At 48.0% G+C, this 16,808-nt stretch overlaps 1 protein-coding gene across 16 annotated transcripts in view; it reads right to left on the bottom strand.

The window, feature by feature from the left end:
• Positions 1–2,672, bottom strand: part of RALGPS1 (Ral GEF with PH domain and SH3 binding motif 1) — a 290,080-nt gene extending 287,408 nt beyond the window's left edge. For all 16 annotated transcript variants that reach the window (XM_073806615.1, XM_033858613.2, XM_073806619.1 and 13 more), the window contains exon 1: positions 2,453–2,672. The gene's annotated coding sequence lies outside the window, so the exon portion shown is untranslated. The remainder of the gene's footprint in view (positions 1–2,452) is intronic.
• Positions 2,673–16,808: the final 14,136 nt, after the last annotated feature.

Here is a 16,808-nt window from a genome sequence, read left to right as displayed (position 1 = left end):
GCGTACCTCAAAAAAAAAAAAAAAAAAAAAATTACTTGTCCTGCTCTCCTCACATGCGACATGCTGTTTTGTTGTGTTGAAAGATGGGCAGTCAGGGAGGGGCAGAAACATACCCTAACACTGACAGCCTAATATATCAGGTGCTTTCACAGATCTTGTCAAATTTATTCTTCATAACAACCTCTCAAGGTGGACATGATTATCCTTGTTTTACAAATAAGGAGATGAAAGCTCTGAGAAGCTAAGAAACTGGTGTATAAGGCTTCAAACACGTATCTCTCTGACTTCCAAGCCAGAGCTCTGACCCTCCATGCTGAAAAGGAAAATCAGGTAGACTGGAGCCATATCACAGAGAGCCCTGGAGGCAAGATTTTCCATTAACGAAGTTTCTCTCTCAACCCTGGATGCTGTCACTCCAACACCACCAATCTCAAAGCCAGTCCCCTCATTACCCAACACATGTTGTAGCTCTTGTTGCCACCAAGTTTGGGCTTTCCTTTTAACCCACAGAGCATGATGGTTATCCAGAGCGCAGCAATCTCTGAGAGACATTTACATCGTTTCTGCTGGGACAGAATGGGATAATTCACACGTGCTGCTTTTAGAGCCTTTGGGTGCCTGCCGCACAAGCACGGACCCCAGTAAGGACCCATCCCTTAGATGCCATCCCCATGATGCCACTGGGTCACCGCCACACCAGGTGGTAGTGAGAGAGGCCAGCACCACGGAAGTTGGTCCCCCAAAGTCCCACAGCATCTGAAGTGAAGAAAAATGCAGGCCAGTACAGGAGAAGCCTCCTCCTGCCTTCTCTTCTGTCCCTGCGACACAGGCAGCAGGAATTGGTCACACTGCTAGTGAGCAGAGGCACTGCGCAATGAAAGGTCACACGTATGGGTATGGGACACCCTTCCAAACAGGAGGGAGCCCCATCACCTCGCTTTCTTCTCTCTGCCCGGTAGAAACCTAACAAAGTTCTGGCATTCCCCTATTGTGGGTGTCTTCCTTCAGGCATGTGGTAAAGTCAGTGTCATACTTGGGTGGGGAGGGGAAATTCCATAAGGCTCGAGTCTAAGCCTTATGCTCCAGTTCAGAGTCCTCACTGGGGTTGGGGTCTAAAGGTCAGCAAACAATGAAACGTTCCTGTGCTTCCATCTGCCATTCTCCCCGCCACAGCTCCCTCAGAGGCCTCACAGGGAGCAGCAGTCACCATCTCACCACAAACCTCATCCCAACCTCAAGCAGGAAAATGGTCTACCGATTAGAAATCCCCTCCTCTTTCGACCCTCAGTCTCCAAACACAATCTGCCCATCGGCACAGAGGCAGCAGACTCACAACTTTACCCGACGATGTACCCAGTAGGCACTGTTCCATCCCATCCTCGCAAGGCCCCTAAGAGGCACACAAGGCAGGAACCAGGATGCTCACTTCGCAGAGGAAGAAACAAAGCTCAGAGAGGTGAAAGACTCTCCAGGTAACACAGAGGTAAAAGCTTCTGAACCCTCACTCCTGTTCTGCCCCCTCACCAGGCTGCCATTTCAGTCTTTTGGAGACGACCACTGTTAAGATTTGCAGCAACATCTGGTACCAGGAGCCAGCAAGCCAGAACCTTTCAAGCTTCACACTAACTACTCTGCCAGCACACACATTTCTCAACAGCTGATGGGATGAAAGCCAACAGCCCCACCAATCTAGGAGACAGGAAAAGCCCCCGAGACTGAAAAACGGGGCGCCCCACTTAAGGGCACGGCGTGGCATGGGGGAAGCCGCCGGCCTAGTAACCAGGGCAGCTAAGACCCAAGTCCGACCCAGGAGACGCACAGGCAGGCCTAGCCGCCCCTTCCGGCCCAGCCGCAACCTCGAAGCCTCCAGAATCCTCAGAGAGCCCAAAGCTCCTGCTTCCACTCAAACTCCCTGGACAGTGGGGAGGGCGGCTTTCCCTTTTCCCGCGACCACTCACCCTTTGCCCGCTTCTTACCCCGCTTCCGGACCTGCAACCACTCGGGGCCCCGCCCCCCACCGCTGCAGGTCTCCCTAGCCCCGCCCCTTGCACCTGTGGTTTCCTCAGGTCCGGTCTCTCCACCCGCTTTGGCCTCACCTCGCTGCCCCCTCCCCCGGTAAACCTGTGGTCCCACCCGGCCCCGCCCCCCGCACCTGCAGCCCCCCCGGCCCCTCCCAACTGCCTCCTCCAGCCCCGCCCCCCGCACCGGCGGCCTTTCCCCACCTCCACCCCCACACTCGCTGTACTCCATACCAAAACCCCCATTCCCACCACACACTTAAAGCCCCCGGCCCGGTCCCCGTGCCCGAGACCGCCGGACACAATCCCTACACCCCCCCCTGCCCCGAGGCCCTACCCGGCCCAGCGGCCCCTCGGGGTCCCGCCCCACACACCTGCAGCTCCCTCCGGCCCGGCCCTCAGGGCCCCGCCCCGCCCCGCCAGCCGCTCCTCACCGCCCGCTCTCGCCGCCGCCGCAGTCCCGGCCGGTCACCTTGACGCGGGCCGCAATGGCTGCCGTCGCCTCCTCATGGCCCTGGGAGCGGCCCAGGCGGCAGCGGCGCCTTCGCTCGGAGGCCAGGGCCGGGCCAAGCCGGGCCAGGGCCGGGCGCAGCTGGAGCGCGGGCCGACGAGGGAGCGGAGCCGGCGCCCAGCCGCAGTAGGAACCGTCCTCTCCTGGGTCTGAGCGGCGGGCCGCTCAGCCAATCGGCGCGCGGCGCCAGACCAGTCTCCCCAACCAGCTCGTCGCAGAGGCGGAGACACGCAAATCGACCGGCTGGGCGCGCCAGTGCGCAGCCGCTGCAGCCCAGATCCTCCCTGGCCTCGCTCGGCCTGCGCTGCAGCCCTCAGATGTCGTCTGCGCCTTCGAGGATGCTCAACTGCCCGCACACCCTCCTCAGCGCCCCGCCACGCCCATCCCCTTCCTAGAAATAGCAGCGCATCTTATTCCCCATACATCCTTCCAGTTCTCATACAATTTACCCTTGAAACCTCTACCTAGGAGTTATTGTTTTCAACAAAAAATTGTTTTGTGAGAAACATCACCTTAATGCCCATTCTTTACAACTCGGAGGTAGGCACAGAACACAGAACGTCAGAACCAGAAGAAACCTTCGAGAGCCTCGGGTCCGTTTATTTTACAGCTGGGCAAAATTAAGCCCCTCGAGGTGAAGGGACTTGCCCAAGACCACACAAGTGCAAAGCTGAGAAATGAGGTTGTCTGTTGTCTGTCTGCTCTCAGATTCTTTACTCTGCCACGCACGATGAGGTGAGCAGAAGGGTTAAGTCACTTGATCAAAGTCGCAGAGGTAAGTTGTAAAGACAGTTGAAGCCAGTTCTGTGAAGCCCTGTAAGTCGGAACCACAGAAAATCTCTGCTCGGCCTCCCACAGAAAGGAGGCCCTATGTCCTGCGTTACTCTGAATGATTCTTGGACACACAGACAAGTAGAACGTCATTTTGACAATTTTCAAATTCATTTTGCAGTAACATCAGCGTATGGAAAGATTTGGTTACTGTCTTCCCAAAGCTTATGGAAGAAAAAGAGAGAAACGAAAAGAAATAGTCAGTGGAAATTAAACCATTTCTAAGTCTTCAGGAATCTCTGAGGGAAATTTCTGCCATGTTGCATTAAGAAAGAATAATCATCAAAGAAGATACTTAGCTATTTTACTTAAAGAGAACAAGAGACAATGTAATGCAATGGTTCATTCTGCTCAGAGCCTCTGGATTCAAAAATGCACAGGGTGGGTGTTGAGTGCAAACTCTGGGGACTTTTGACTGCCTGAATCCAAACTCTGCTTCTGCCACCAGCAAGCTGTGTGTAAGTAAGCAAGTTATTTAACATCTCTGTGCCTCAGTTTCTTTATTGAAAAATAAATATGCTGAAAATAGCACCCTCTTCAGAAAGGCTGCTGGGAGCTTTCAATGAGGTGACACATGGAAGAAGGCCTAGTACCTAACAGGAGCTCAATAAACATTAGCTATTGTTATTTCTACATGTGTGACTTAGGGCAAGCATGGAAGTTCAGCACAGTGCATGTAATATATGCTTGCTAAATGACATCTCTTATTTTTAATATGCTCATGCATAGCTTCTAAGTTTTCTTCAATGAACATAGATTCTTTTGTAATATATCAAAAAGTTATTGTAAACCCAATTTTAAAATGAGAAAAGGATCTGAATAGTTATCCAAAGAAGATCTACAAATGCCAATAAGCACATGGAAAGATGCTCAATGTCATTAGCCATCAAATGCAAATCAAAACCACAATAAGATACCTATTCACACCCATTAGGATGGCCATAGCAAATAAGATGGACAATAACAAGGGTTGGTGAGGAGATGGAGAAATTGGAACCCTCAAACACTGCTAGTGGGAGTGTAAAATGGTGCCACCACTTTGGAAAATAGTACCTTAAAAGTTAAACATAAGGGGCTTCCCTGGTGGCGCAGTGGTTGAGAGTCCGCCTGCCGATGCAGGGGACACGGGTTCGTGCCCCGGTCTGGGAAGATCCCACATGCCGCGGAGCGGCTGGGCCCGTGAGCCCTGGCCACTGAGCCTGCGCGTCCGGAGCCTGTGCTCCGCAACGGGAGAGGCCACAACAGTGAGAGGCCCGCATGCCGCAAAAAAAAAAAAAAAAAAAAAAAAAAAGTTAAACATAGGGTTACCATGTGATCCAAGAATTCCTAGGTATATGCTCAAGAGAAATGAAGACATATGTCCATATAAAAAACTGGTACACAAATGTTCACAATATCCAAAAAGTGGAAATAACCCAGTGTCCATCAGCTGATAAATGGATAAATAAAATGTGGTATATCTATACAATGGAATATAAAAAGAAATGAAGTACTAATGCATGCAATAACATGGATGAACCTTGCAAACATGCTAAGTGAAAAAGCCAGATCACATATGATTCCATTTATATAAAATGTCCAGAATAGGAAAATCTATATATAGAGAGAGTAGATTAGTGGTTGTCTAGGGCTGGGAAGATGCAAGAATTGGGAGTAATGGCTAAGGCATGTGGACTTTCTTTTTGAGATAATGAAAATATTCTAAAATTGGTGATTGCACAACTCTGTGAATACACTGAAAGCCATTGCATTGCACACTTTTAATGGGTGAATTATATAGTGTATGAATTTATCTCAATAAAGCTGTTTTTAAAAGTTATCAGAAAGTCTGATCAGTCATGTCACTCCTATGCTCAAACATCGTGTAACAGGATGTGGAGAGGATCTTAGCTGCATCTGCTTGGGTTTAGATCACCCACAGTGAAAATATGATGTGCTGGTGGAATGGGCCAACTCTAAACGAGGGGAAGGAACTTTTGAGCCAGGGGAGGAAAGGAGGGCTGGAAAAGTCACCAAGGCTAGGCCAGCTGCCTCCGCATAGGCTTGTATTTCATGGAGAGCCAAGCTTTGGGACAGTTCAAGGAGATGTTTTCATTAGAGATGTTGATCAACAAGGAAGCTGTGGTAAACAGACTCTAAGGTGGCCCCCATAATCCTCACCTCCCAATGTCTATGGGCTTGTGTGATCCCCTTCCCTGAGTGTGAACAGGACCTGACTTGCTTCTAACCAGCAGAATAAGGCAAAGATTTTAGGTTGTATGTGATTACGTTACATAAGTTGTAAACCATCTAGCTAGGAGACTCTCTCTTGCTGGCTTTGAGGATATAAACAGCCATGTTGTGAGCTGCCCTGTGGAGAAGATCAGCCAGCAAGGATCTGAGAGTAACCTGCAGCCAATAGCCAGCAAGAAACTGGGGCCCTCAGTCCAGCAGCCTGCAAGGAACAGAATGGTGCCAATAATCATGTGCGCTCAGAAGCAGATCCTTACCCTGTCAAGCCTCAGATGAGACTGTAGCGCCTGCCAACATGTTGATTATATCCTTGTGAGACCCTGAAGCAGAGGACCCAGCTAAGCTGTGCCAGACTCCTGACGCACAGAAACGTTGACTGACTAAGCCACTGCCCAGCAAGCAAAGAGGATGCCCTCCTGGTGGAACACAGGAAGTCCCTGGAACAAGGTGGTGGCTCAACTGCTAATGATTTCACTGGCGGTGACCTGGGTGGTGATATTTATCCCAGTGGAGGAGGATACTGTGGTTGGTGCTATGAGGCCAGTGTTTGAAAAACATGGGGAGGATAATGCCTACAGAGACAGAGGAAGTTAGATGGCTGGTTAAAGCTATGTTTTATTACAGAAGGATGATGAGAGACCAAGAGCTGTTCAGGAGCGGTTAATGGCTAAGTGTGAGAGCCAGAGAGCTCTGGAGGTAGCTTACAAAGAGGCTCTCATCACCTATGCAGTGGAAGGACAGACACATTGAGTGGCAGGCTGAAAACCTGACTATTAGAGTCTAGAGCTCCAGAGATATTTGCTCAGCCAAGACAAGTCTGTTTGGTGAAGGTCAGAGCCCTGGTGGGGAAAACCTAGGACTCTAAATAATGGAATGGAGACATCTGGATGGATGTTCCTGGGGATGTTGACTCTGCAGCATAAACCCCAAGCTCCTCCGGGCTTGCACACTTTACTTTATTAAGAACCGGAGCTACCACTGTGCTGGCAGGTGCTACAGAAGCCCTTCCCCACAGACAACAGGTGTCCCTACCAGCAGTGCTGCCCCTACCTCCTCTCCAGGTGGCCGGGCTGGTAACTAGGGTTAAATCTCAGCATAACCTGGCTGTTTATGCCCAGGGCCTGATAAGGAAAAAAATAGGCTATATACCTGAAGAATGGAAGAATTAGCCAGCATGTACTGGCAGAAGCCAGGGGAGTACCCCTGGGGTTGAATTTTGAGGGTGCTTGATCAAGGAAGCTGGAATGTAAGACTAGATAAGCAAGAATTCATTGACTTGGGGATACTTTCTCAGGACATGGGATCTAACACCCTAGCAAGGACTCCAGCTACTGGAGTGGCTCTTAGAAGCCTGGAAAGAAGCAATGGCCAATTCTCAGTGAAGTGGAAATACCTAATTGCCCTGGAAGATGGTAGACAAAGTGGCCATGCTGAAATGGTCATACAATCAATCTTCATTATTCATGTTTCCATATTTGTGAATTAGCCTAGTGCTAAAACTTATTTGCAATCCAAAAATCCACATTCCCAGCACTGTCAAGGTCATTCACAGACAGGCAAAAATTTGAGTCACTGAATGTGTGTCCGGGCAGAGGTCAAATGAGGTGACACTCTTGTTTAGCTCTCACACTGTAAACAACTGTCTTTTTCATGATCTATTTAGTGCCACATTTTTCACATTTTTGTACTTTTTCTTGGTGATTTTGCTGTTTAAAATGGCCCCCAGGCATACTGCCGAAGTGCTGTCCAGGGTTCTAAGCACATCTCAGTAAGATGTGCCTTACTGAGAAAGTGCATGTGTTAGATGAACTTGGTTCAGGCATGAGTTACAGAGCTGCTGGTCGTGAGTTCCGTGTGAAAAGATCACCAGTATGTATCACGTAAGGTGTCTTTAAACAGAAACACACATAAAACAAGGGTATGTATTGATTGGTTGGCAAAAATGTTGTGACCAGTGACTCAAAAGAACCTAACCCTGTATTTCCCCTAGGAGCAATGGTTCAGTATTCACTAACTTCGTGTTCTCAGTGACTTTATAGGGCATAATTCCTGAGAATAATGAGTCAACTCTACCTCTCATCGGTAGAGTCTAACTAGTAACCCTTCTGGCAAGGAATGCTGGGAAATGTAGTTCTCCTAAGCATCCAGACCTTGAGATACATGGGAGGGTATAGAAGAAACAGGGAATGGTTCTAAGTTGCTACAGACAAGCCAGTACAAATATGTTAAACCATTAAACATTCAAGAAATGTTAATGGTTGCCCCAAGGTTTACAATATATATCTTTAGTTAATCAGATCCTATCTTCAAATAATATCATTTCTCATGGAGTGTAAGGACCTTATTACCCTGAGGAAACATGTAATGATGGAAGGAAGTAGCACCTGTTCCCAGGGCTGAAGGGACAAAGGAAAGTAAGAGTTCTGATCACCAATTCCACTGTGTGGGAGGGGGCATGGTTTTCCCCACACCAACTGGCAATTCTCCAACACCATCTGGGTGTCCTACAGTTCAACTCAATTCTGATTCTGTCTATCCAGAGACAGCATCAAATTCCACAGGTTAAGGGCTCAGTCCCACAGGAATGTCTCTGACTTCAGCCACCAATCGAAAGTCCAGGTTGTTACCTGCTTCTGACCACTGGCTATAAATCAGAGTTTCCCACAACCCCCTCCCTGGGCTTGATTAATTTGCTAGAGTGGCTCACAAGAACTCAGGAAACTGGGTTACTCAAGAGATTACCAGCTTATTTTGAAAGATATTAAAGGAGAGGGATCAATATACAGCTGAAGAGATTCAGAGGGCAAGGTTCTGAGCAATGGAATTTCTGTCCTCATGGAGTTTCAGGCCTGGCACGGTGGCACATGGAAACTTTCTAGTTTACCAACCTGGAAGCTCCTTGAACCCCATCCTTTTGGGTTTTTATGGAGTCTTCATTACATCAGCACCATGGATTAGATCATTGGCCATTGGTGATTGATTCAGCCTCCAGCCCTTCTTTCTTCCCCAGAGGTCTTGCGGGTGGCACTAAAAGTTCCAACCCTCTATTCATTGGTTCCCCTGGCAATCAGCTCCCCCCATGTTTGGGGGATTCCCAAAAGTCACCTCATTAACACACCAGTTGAAAGGGGCTCATTGTGATAACATGATACCCATTTCATCGTTATGGCTCTGAAGCATTTTTTTCCCCCAGGAACTGGGGACGCGATACCACATATTTTAACAAAAGATGCTGCTCTTGCTCTAATTGCTTAGGAAATTCTAGGGTTTGGGGAGCTGTGAGCCAGAACCATGAATGAAGACCAAATATATATAAAAAATATATATTTGGTCATCTGAATGACCAAATATATATTTCTTATAAATCACCTAACACAGAATGATTCTAGGTTATCAGAACCTAAAAGTTCAGGAAAAAAAAAGCCCAGTGAAGCTGATCCACAGAATCATGAGGAACTGAACTGGTTATTGTTCTAAAGCACTAAGTTTTGGGATGGTTTGTTAGGTTGCAATAGATAACTGATACAAATATCTTCACACTCTGTGAACATTCTGAGAGGTCAATCTGCATATCTCTTCTCAAAGCCCTCTTGTGACCGTCTTCCAGTCCTTTTCTTTCCAAATCCCTGACCATCTACCCAGACAATTAGCCATTGCCCTGCCCATGAATCTATATATACCTGCACCTCTGGTCATCTTTCAGTCAACAAAAATGGACAACCAAATGCATTGCCCACTGGGAGGATTTCTCTTTACACCATCTCTTGCATGGGGCTGAGATTTTTTTCAGCAGTCATTTCTAGTAGGTGCTAGCACAGGTGGAGGTTGAGGCTCTAAGTTTAGACTGAGGTAGAGGAGGCCATACAGCAGGAGTAGGTGTTACGGGTATAGAGTCACATATGCATACAAGGTATGAATAGTACCTCCTGGACATTCTCGAATCCGATCTCGTATACCATTTCTACTTGATGATTGCTGCTGCCCAAACTTTTGGCTCAGTGGGTCAGATAATGTCCAGTTCTTCAAGGGCAGCTCGGTCACATGGTGACTCAGTGCTCCAGTATTAGGAAATGGAGATATAAAAAAAATGTTTAATGCAGATAATAAATAATAGTACCCACCTTACAGAGTTGTTCTGAGGACTCAAGGAAATAATGCATGAATAGTGCTTGATATATTGTCTGGCACCTAATGTTCAACAAATGTTTAGTAAGTGTTTAATGAATGGCAGCCGTCATTGATTGGTACATCCATAGTAGTATAGTAGGAGCTTCCCATGTAGGTCTGATGAAAATTAATGTGCCAAACATGTCACATTTTGGCATACCATTTATGTCTCATTGAAATATAATATAGTAGCACCCTAGTTCTAGACATCAGTCTTTACACTTAGTGACTGTAAGTCAGTGGTAGATTCAGACCCATTTTCCCTGTGTTCCAAAGTCAGATTTCTAGGTGGATCAGTCTGAGGGCTGGCCCCAGACCCTGGTGAAGTCCCCAAGGCCATCTACCCTGGGAGCCAATTGGCTGACTTTCCCTTGGTACAAACCTCAACCTCTTCAGCAATCTTCTCTATGAAAAAGCCTTTTTCAACTTTGGCGTTTCTGTAACAGACACTCCAGAAATATTCATTGAATTGAGTTCTACTGCCTCCCCATGGCCATGGGGTAAAATCCAAATTTCTTAGCTTGAAATAAAATATACCTGAACATCTGGCTCCCTATCCACCCTCATCTCCTAATTGCTAGCATTCATAAAGCATTTACAATGTTTCAACTCATTAAATACATGATCTCATTCAATAAACATAGATATCTATAGCTATTCAATATAGAGGCCATTATGTATGTTATTATGTAATGTAAGATCATATGTCATATATACATGTGTATATTTTAAGTAGTCTCACACAACATATGTTCTTTTGTAAGTTGCTTTCCTACACTCAACAATATGTCATGGATATTTCTCCATGCCTTAAAGGTTTTATGCATTTATATCATCATTTTAGATGATTCCCTACAATAGCATTGTAGGAATGTATCAGATTTACTGATGGACATTATAAGGGCTTACAACTTTCCGATATTATAATCAACACCGGGATGAATAAATTTGTATATCTTCTGTTATTTGTTAGACTACCTTGTTAGGTTAAATTCTTAAAAATAGTACCACTGGGCTTCCCTGGTGGCGCAGTGGTTGTGAGTCTGCCTGCCGATGCAGGGGACACGGGTTCGTGCCCCTGTCCGGGAAGATCCCACATGCCGCGGAGCGGCTGGGCCCGTGAGCCATGGCCGCTGAGCCTGTGCGTCCGGAGCCTGTGCTCCGCAACGGCAGAGGCCGCAGCAGTGAGAGGCCCGCGTACCGCAAAAAAAAAAAAAAAAGTAGTACCACTGTGTCGAAGGGAATATGCATTTAACTTTTTGAAGCATGGTACCAATCTACCTTCCAGAGATGTTATACCGACTTATAAACCCAACATCAGGTGTGAGTGTCCAATTTTCCCTCACCCTCATCAATGCTGGGTATTGCCAACTGAATAAATAGAAAAACGGTCTCTTGTTATTGCTTTGATTGCTTTCTGCAGAGATAAAGTATCTTTACCATGTACTTATTAGCCTTGAGTATTTCTTCTGGGAATTGCTTCTTTAGGTCCTTTCCCTTTTTAGAATTGGACCATTCATCTTTTCCTTATTAATTTTAAAAAGCTCTTGCACTGGGACTTCCCTGGTGGCACAGTGGTTAAGAATCCACCTGCAAATGCAGGGGACATGGGTTCGAGCTCTGGTCCAGGAAGATCCCACATACCGCAGAGCAACTAAGCCCTTGTACCACAACTACTGAGCCCGCGAGCCACACTACTGAAGCCCACGCGCCTAGAGCCCACGCTCCACAACAAGAGAAGTCGCCGCAGTGAGAAGCCAGCGCACCACAACAAAGAGTAGCCCCTGCTCGTTGCAACTAGAGAAAGGCTGCGTGCAGCGGCGAAGACCCAACACAGCCAAAAATAAATAAAAATAAATAAATTTATAAAGAAAAAAAGCTCTTGTACTATATGTTGCAAAGTGTTGTTTTTGTTTTGTTGTTTTGCTTTTACTGAACATATTTTACATTGTATATAGTCAAACCTATTTTTTCCCTTAGGATTTTTTCTATTTGGTCTTATCCTTAAGAAGATCTTCCCCGCTGCAAAAGCAAATAATCCATCACCATTTTTTCCTAATTAGTTTTTTTCATGGTTTCATTCTTCTACAATTAACTATTTAATTCACCTGAATTTTGCTTCATGGTCTTTTTTAAAAAAATATTTATGTGTTTATTTATTTATTTGGCTGTGCCAGGTCTTAGTTGCGGTACACGGGATCTTTGTTGCTACATGCAGGATTCTTTAGTTGTGGCATACGGGATCTTTTAGTTGTAGCACGTGGGATCTAGTTCCCTGACCAGGGATCAAACTCCGGCCCCCTGCATTGGGAGCGTGGAGTCTTAGCCACTGGACCACCAGGAAGTCCCTGCTTCATGGTCTTGCCCCCTCTTCACTTAGCTGGGCCTCCTCCCTCCAGCAGGATATAGGTTCTCAAGGGAACTCAAAACTGGACACAGGCCTTAAAGCTGAGGTCTCTATTTACAGGATGTGTCCACTGGCTCCAGCCAATGAATGCAGTTTATATCCAATGCAGAACCAGCAGCATTTCAATGGTTTTTCACAGTGCACCAGGGCTGGCAAAGGCTCTTGACAATGTAATCCTTTTCAGAGACAGTAGGAAGGCGTGGTGTCCTGGAATCAAGGTCAGGCCACCTGAGTTCTGCCAGCCAGAGCCTGAGAGAGTGGTCATCTTAGTGCCCAGGACAAAGGTAGAGGATACCCTGTCCTGGGACCTCTGGCCTCCTAGAGTTCTCAGGGTTACCAGACCCTGTCGCTGGCTCTCTCGGGGGGATCAATGAGGCCCCAGCTATCCACACAGAGCCCCCAGGAAGGATGCCATTAAATTCTTTCCATCTGGGCTTAGACCATTATATCCAGATAGCAACTGACACTTTATAAAGGGAAACATTTCCACAAGGAAAACTGTAAGCAGAGAGGCGCTGGGCTTACCTTCAGAGTGGAAGCCTCCAGTCCTTACAGGGACTACAGCTGGTCATCCCCTGACCGCAGTTGGACGTGGGGCCTTTCAACAGAGCATGGTGACAGGAGGTCCCTGGAGCCCCATTCTGGGGAAAGAGGGACCAGGCAGTGGAGGGAAAGAAGGGAACTAGCAGTTTAGTTACTGAACACCAATAACATTCCCATTTCGCCACCAGCCTGGCCAGGGTCCAGCAGGGAGGAAGGAGTGCATGAGGTCCCAGTGAGGGGATGCAGTTGTGCTGAAAGGGCAGAAAGGAAGTGGAATGAAGCCAGCAGTCGGCCCCTGCTTTCCCTCCCAAGGATGAGACGCCCAAGACAGGAATCCCTTTGCCCGGCTGAATTAGCACCAGCACCTGTGAGGTTCAGAAAGCCTCAGCTCCCACCCCCGGAGACTCAGTGATCACAGTGAGAGGATAACCCTCAAAGGGAATGGTGTGAGGCCTCCGAGGAAATTCAGATGCAAAAGTCCAGCCTCAGAGCCCAGATCTCCAAAATGAAAGGTGGCTTTTGATTCTCACATTAATATTTGGAGAAGTAAATGGAGAGAGTGAAGGAGCTGAGGGGTAAAACAAAAATACAACAGAAAGCCCCTGAAAATCGCTCCAGGGACCCAGATGTGTGATGAATGGAACGTCTGGCAGAGATAGGCTAGTTAAAATAACAGTCACACAAAAGCAATTCTTTTGCCAAAGACGTGTTCTTCCAAGTTATAGATTCCTCAGTTCCAACAAAATTCTGTCAGAAACATGTCTCCTGATAATATCTGTTACAGCCCTGAAGTGGAGGGAAGTGGGCAGACAGAAAGAGGAAGGATGTTCCCATGGCCTAGGCTCTAGAGAAAATAGCTTAGAGTCAGCCACATTCAGCCTAAAGAAGCCCAAAGAGACGGCTGGAGGGAGCCGGGAATGCTGTGGTCCTTGGGGTAGAACAGAGAGCCGAGGGGCCAACTCCGAGAGGCAGTTTTGGAGCTCAGGATAAGGAAGCACTTTCTATCATGGAAAGCGGTCAAAGCAGAGTCCCCTCGGAGGCAGCCAGTTCCCACAAGCAAGTAGAAACTGGAGATTAGTTACAAGGACTAGGCTAGGGAGTCCTAGTACTGGGAGGCGGGGAGTAGATGGCCTGGGAGGGCCCTTCCCACTCTTAGGAGAGTGCAAGTGTCTTGAGCACCCTGGGGAAGGGGGCAGAATTCAAAATGACTTATCCTCTGATTTGCCCTTTTTTTTTTGGCCGTGCCACATGGCATGCGAGATCTTAGTTCCCTGACCAGGGATCAAACCCGTGCCCCGTGCAGTGGAAGCGTGGAGTCCTAACCACTGGACAGCCAGGGAATTTCCCCTGATTTGCACAGTTTAAAGAAAATACACACACACACACACACACACACACACACACACACGGCACCTGAGGGAGCTGCAAGCAAACTTGCATTATCCATTCTAGCTCAGAGGCCCGGGCTATGCACAGCCACTAGTGGGGTCCAGGGGAGCCCAGGGAAGGACAACAGGGCAAATCTTGCATCAGGACACAAAGAAGAGGGCCCAAGGGCTGATCAGAGTGCCAAGGCTGAGGCCAAAAGGGGTGAAGACATGCTTTGAGTGCGGGGACCTCGCTGCCTCCACAGCAAAGCGAGATGGGCTTGTCTACGTAGCCTAAGGGGGTAGCAGCGACATCTAGCTAGCTGCCCTGAAGGGTCATGTCCATAGCCCCTAGAAGCCCAGCCAGACTGTCCTAAAGGCCAAGCTCCTTTAGGGAAGAGGCAGGAACAAGAGAAGCCCTAGTAAGCAACCTCTTTGACAGATGACGGGCGGGGCACCTGTTTGCTGCCTGAGTTGGAAACAGACACAGCTCTGTCCCTGCAGACTCAGGCAGGTTACCCTGCGGGTGACTGCATTATAATCCACCGTTAATTTAAACATATACCTCCTCCCACTGCCACTTTAGAATAATAGCACATTCTTGACCAATGAAAGCTAGAGCAGCAAGCTTTATTGTCCATCTTCCGTCAAGCACAGCAATCACCAGTGAGGGCTCCACCGCACTACCCCAAGTTGATAACGTTCCGCAACATCAGTTTCCTTTGAGGTGGCCTCTTTCTGCCATTTACTTTGTGTTCTGAAGTTTGGAGTCCCACTTGCTGACAAAAGTTATGCAAGCTAGGCCTGCCTTGCAGAACAAAAGGAAAACATCACAGAGATATTTAATTATGAGTCACTGAGGCTTGAGGGGTTTTCAAGGAAATCGTCCGGGGATTGGTTGGTGGTTGCTAACACTGAAAGGACATCATGGACATCCCTGCAGCCAGGTGGGGATAATTATGAACTATGATGGGAAGAAAGCAATGCGAGCACAGATCATGACTTAGGACAAATGAAGAGCCAGCTACTGCCAATGGCCTTTGCCGGCAAAGCAGCTCAATGCAGTCTACACCACATCTGCTCCAATTCAGTTTATCTGCTTCAGGTGCTGTTCTCATTGCCAGGACCGCATCCCCTTGGGATCGTTCCTCTAACCCTGCCTGAGAGGCTCGCCCCTGATTCTTGATGTTGGGTGACTTTTCCAGCCTCAGGGAAAAAGCAAACCTACAGAAGCCACTGCCTCACAACTTACCTGAGCCATGAGTGCAGCTCCAACGTTTTACAGACAAACTGGGGCTGAAGAGGGTATCAGGCAAAGGTATGGCTAGAAGCCAGACCTCCAGATTCACGCAAGTCGATGCACTTTCTCCATCATGCTCTTAGTACCTGCAGAGTCCCGCAGGCTGCCAGCTAGCAATGAAGCCAGTTCCTACGTGGACCTCTTACACCACGCACCATCGCACTGCCTGCTCGACCGTAAAGGTGAGAACCTGTTCTACAGCAAGGAGCAAGTCAGCTCTATCAGCACAGGAGCTAAATTTAATCCTGGCCCGCCTCCCAGCCACACTGCCCTGCTTGACCCTCCCAGAATATCTGCTTTTGCTCATTCATTCAATCCTGCCTGTGCGCCTGCTGCGATGCCAGGCGCTGTGGGCTAAGGATATACAGGTGAGGGAGACAGTCCAGGATCCCTGCTGTTATGGAGCTTGCAGGCTAGAGGGAGAAACATTAATTGAATAATCTAATCAATACACAGCTACCAATTTTTCAGAGCAATGAATTACGCTGTAGGGCTGGAGGAACACAGCTCAACAAAGGGCTCTGTTAAAGGGGCCTGACCTAGAAGGGCTGCTGCAGGGCTCCCTGCCGGAGGGAGGCCTGAGCTATTAATAAAATCTGGGGAGGAGGAGTTAACTGGCTTCTCGGGAGAAGACGTTATACCGAACAGAAGTTCGTGGGCCAAACAAACCAAAAGGTCGAAGTTTGGAGCAGAGAAACGTTTATTTTAGCGCCAAGCAAGGAGGACGGTGGCAGAACTGGGGGTGAAGGCTGCAGGGTGTGTGACTTTCTTCTGACTGGTTGGTGATAACAGGGTAGTGCTCCAGGACTCTGGTGCTCCGCCTGAATAACTCCACCTGGGGGGGCCTTAGTTCCCGCAGAACTCAAAGGTATATTGTTATGTATATATCCCTTGACGAGGGACCAGGCGCTGCCCGTAGCTGACTACAGTTTCTTGACTGCTCCTCCTGTTTCTGCAATCCTTCCCTTTTCTGATTAGCAACTGTTTGAATCTGCGCTTTGGTATTCAGGGAAGGTTTAGGAGGCTGAAACCTTCCTCCTGAAAACAATATATGGGGGACATGGAAAGGCTTCCGTACCCAGGAGGGCGCCACAGGGTCTTGCTCAGTTTCAGAGAGCTGGAGGCAGGAGACAGGGCGTGTGCACCTCCAAGCTCTGTGGTGGGAGTGAACAAGGCACATTCGATGGAGCCAGAGGGTACTTCGGCAGGAAAATGCGGAAAGGGTTCACCAGCGATCCTGGCTGCAGACTTCGGCCCCTTGACAATCCAGTCTCTACCCCACATGGTAAAGGTCAGAGACAGATCTGCTGCTTTCTCGTCTTTGCAGCAGCACGGTGGCACAAGAGCTTCTTAGGAAATCCTAACCTTTCAAAAACAGTGGTTAACAGAAACTATGACACCGGAGGATGTTTGTTAGAGCCTGTGAAACTCA

This window comes from Tursiops truncatus, chromosome 6 (genome assembly GCF_011762595.2).
Source record: "Tursiops truncatus isolate mTurTru1 chromosome 6, mTurTru1.mat.Y, whole genome shotgun sequence".
Lineage (NCBI taxonomy): Eukaryota > Metazoa > Chordata > Mammalia > Artiodactyla > Delphinidae > Tursiops > Tursiops truncatus.
Note: the sequence above shows the minus strand (reverse complement) of the source record. Positions and strands in the feature narration are given on the sequence as shown.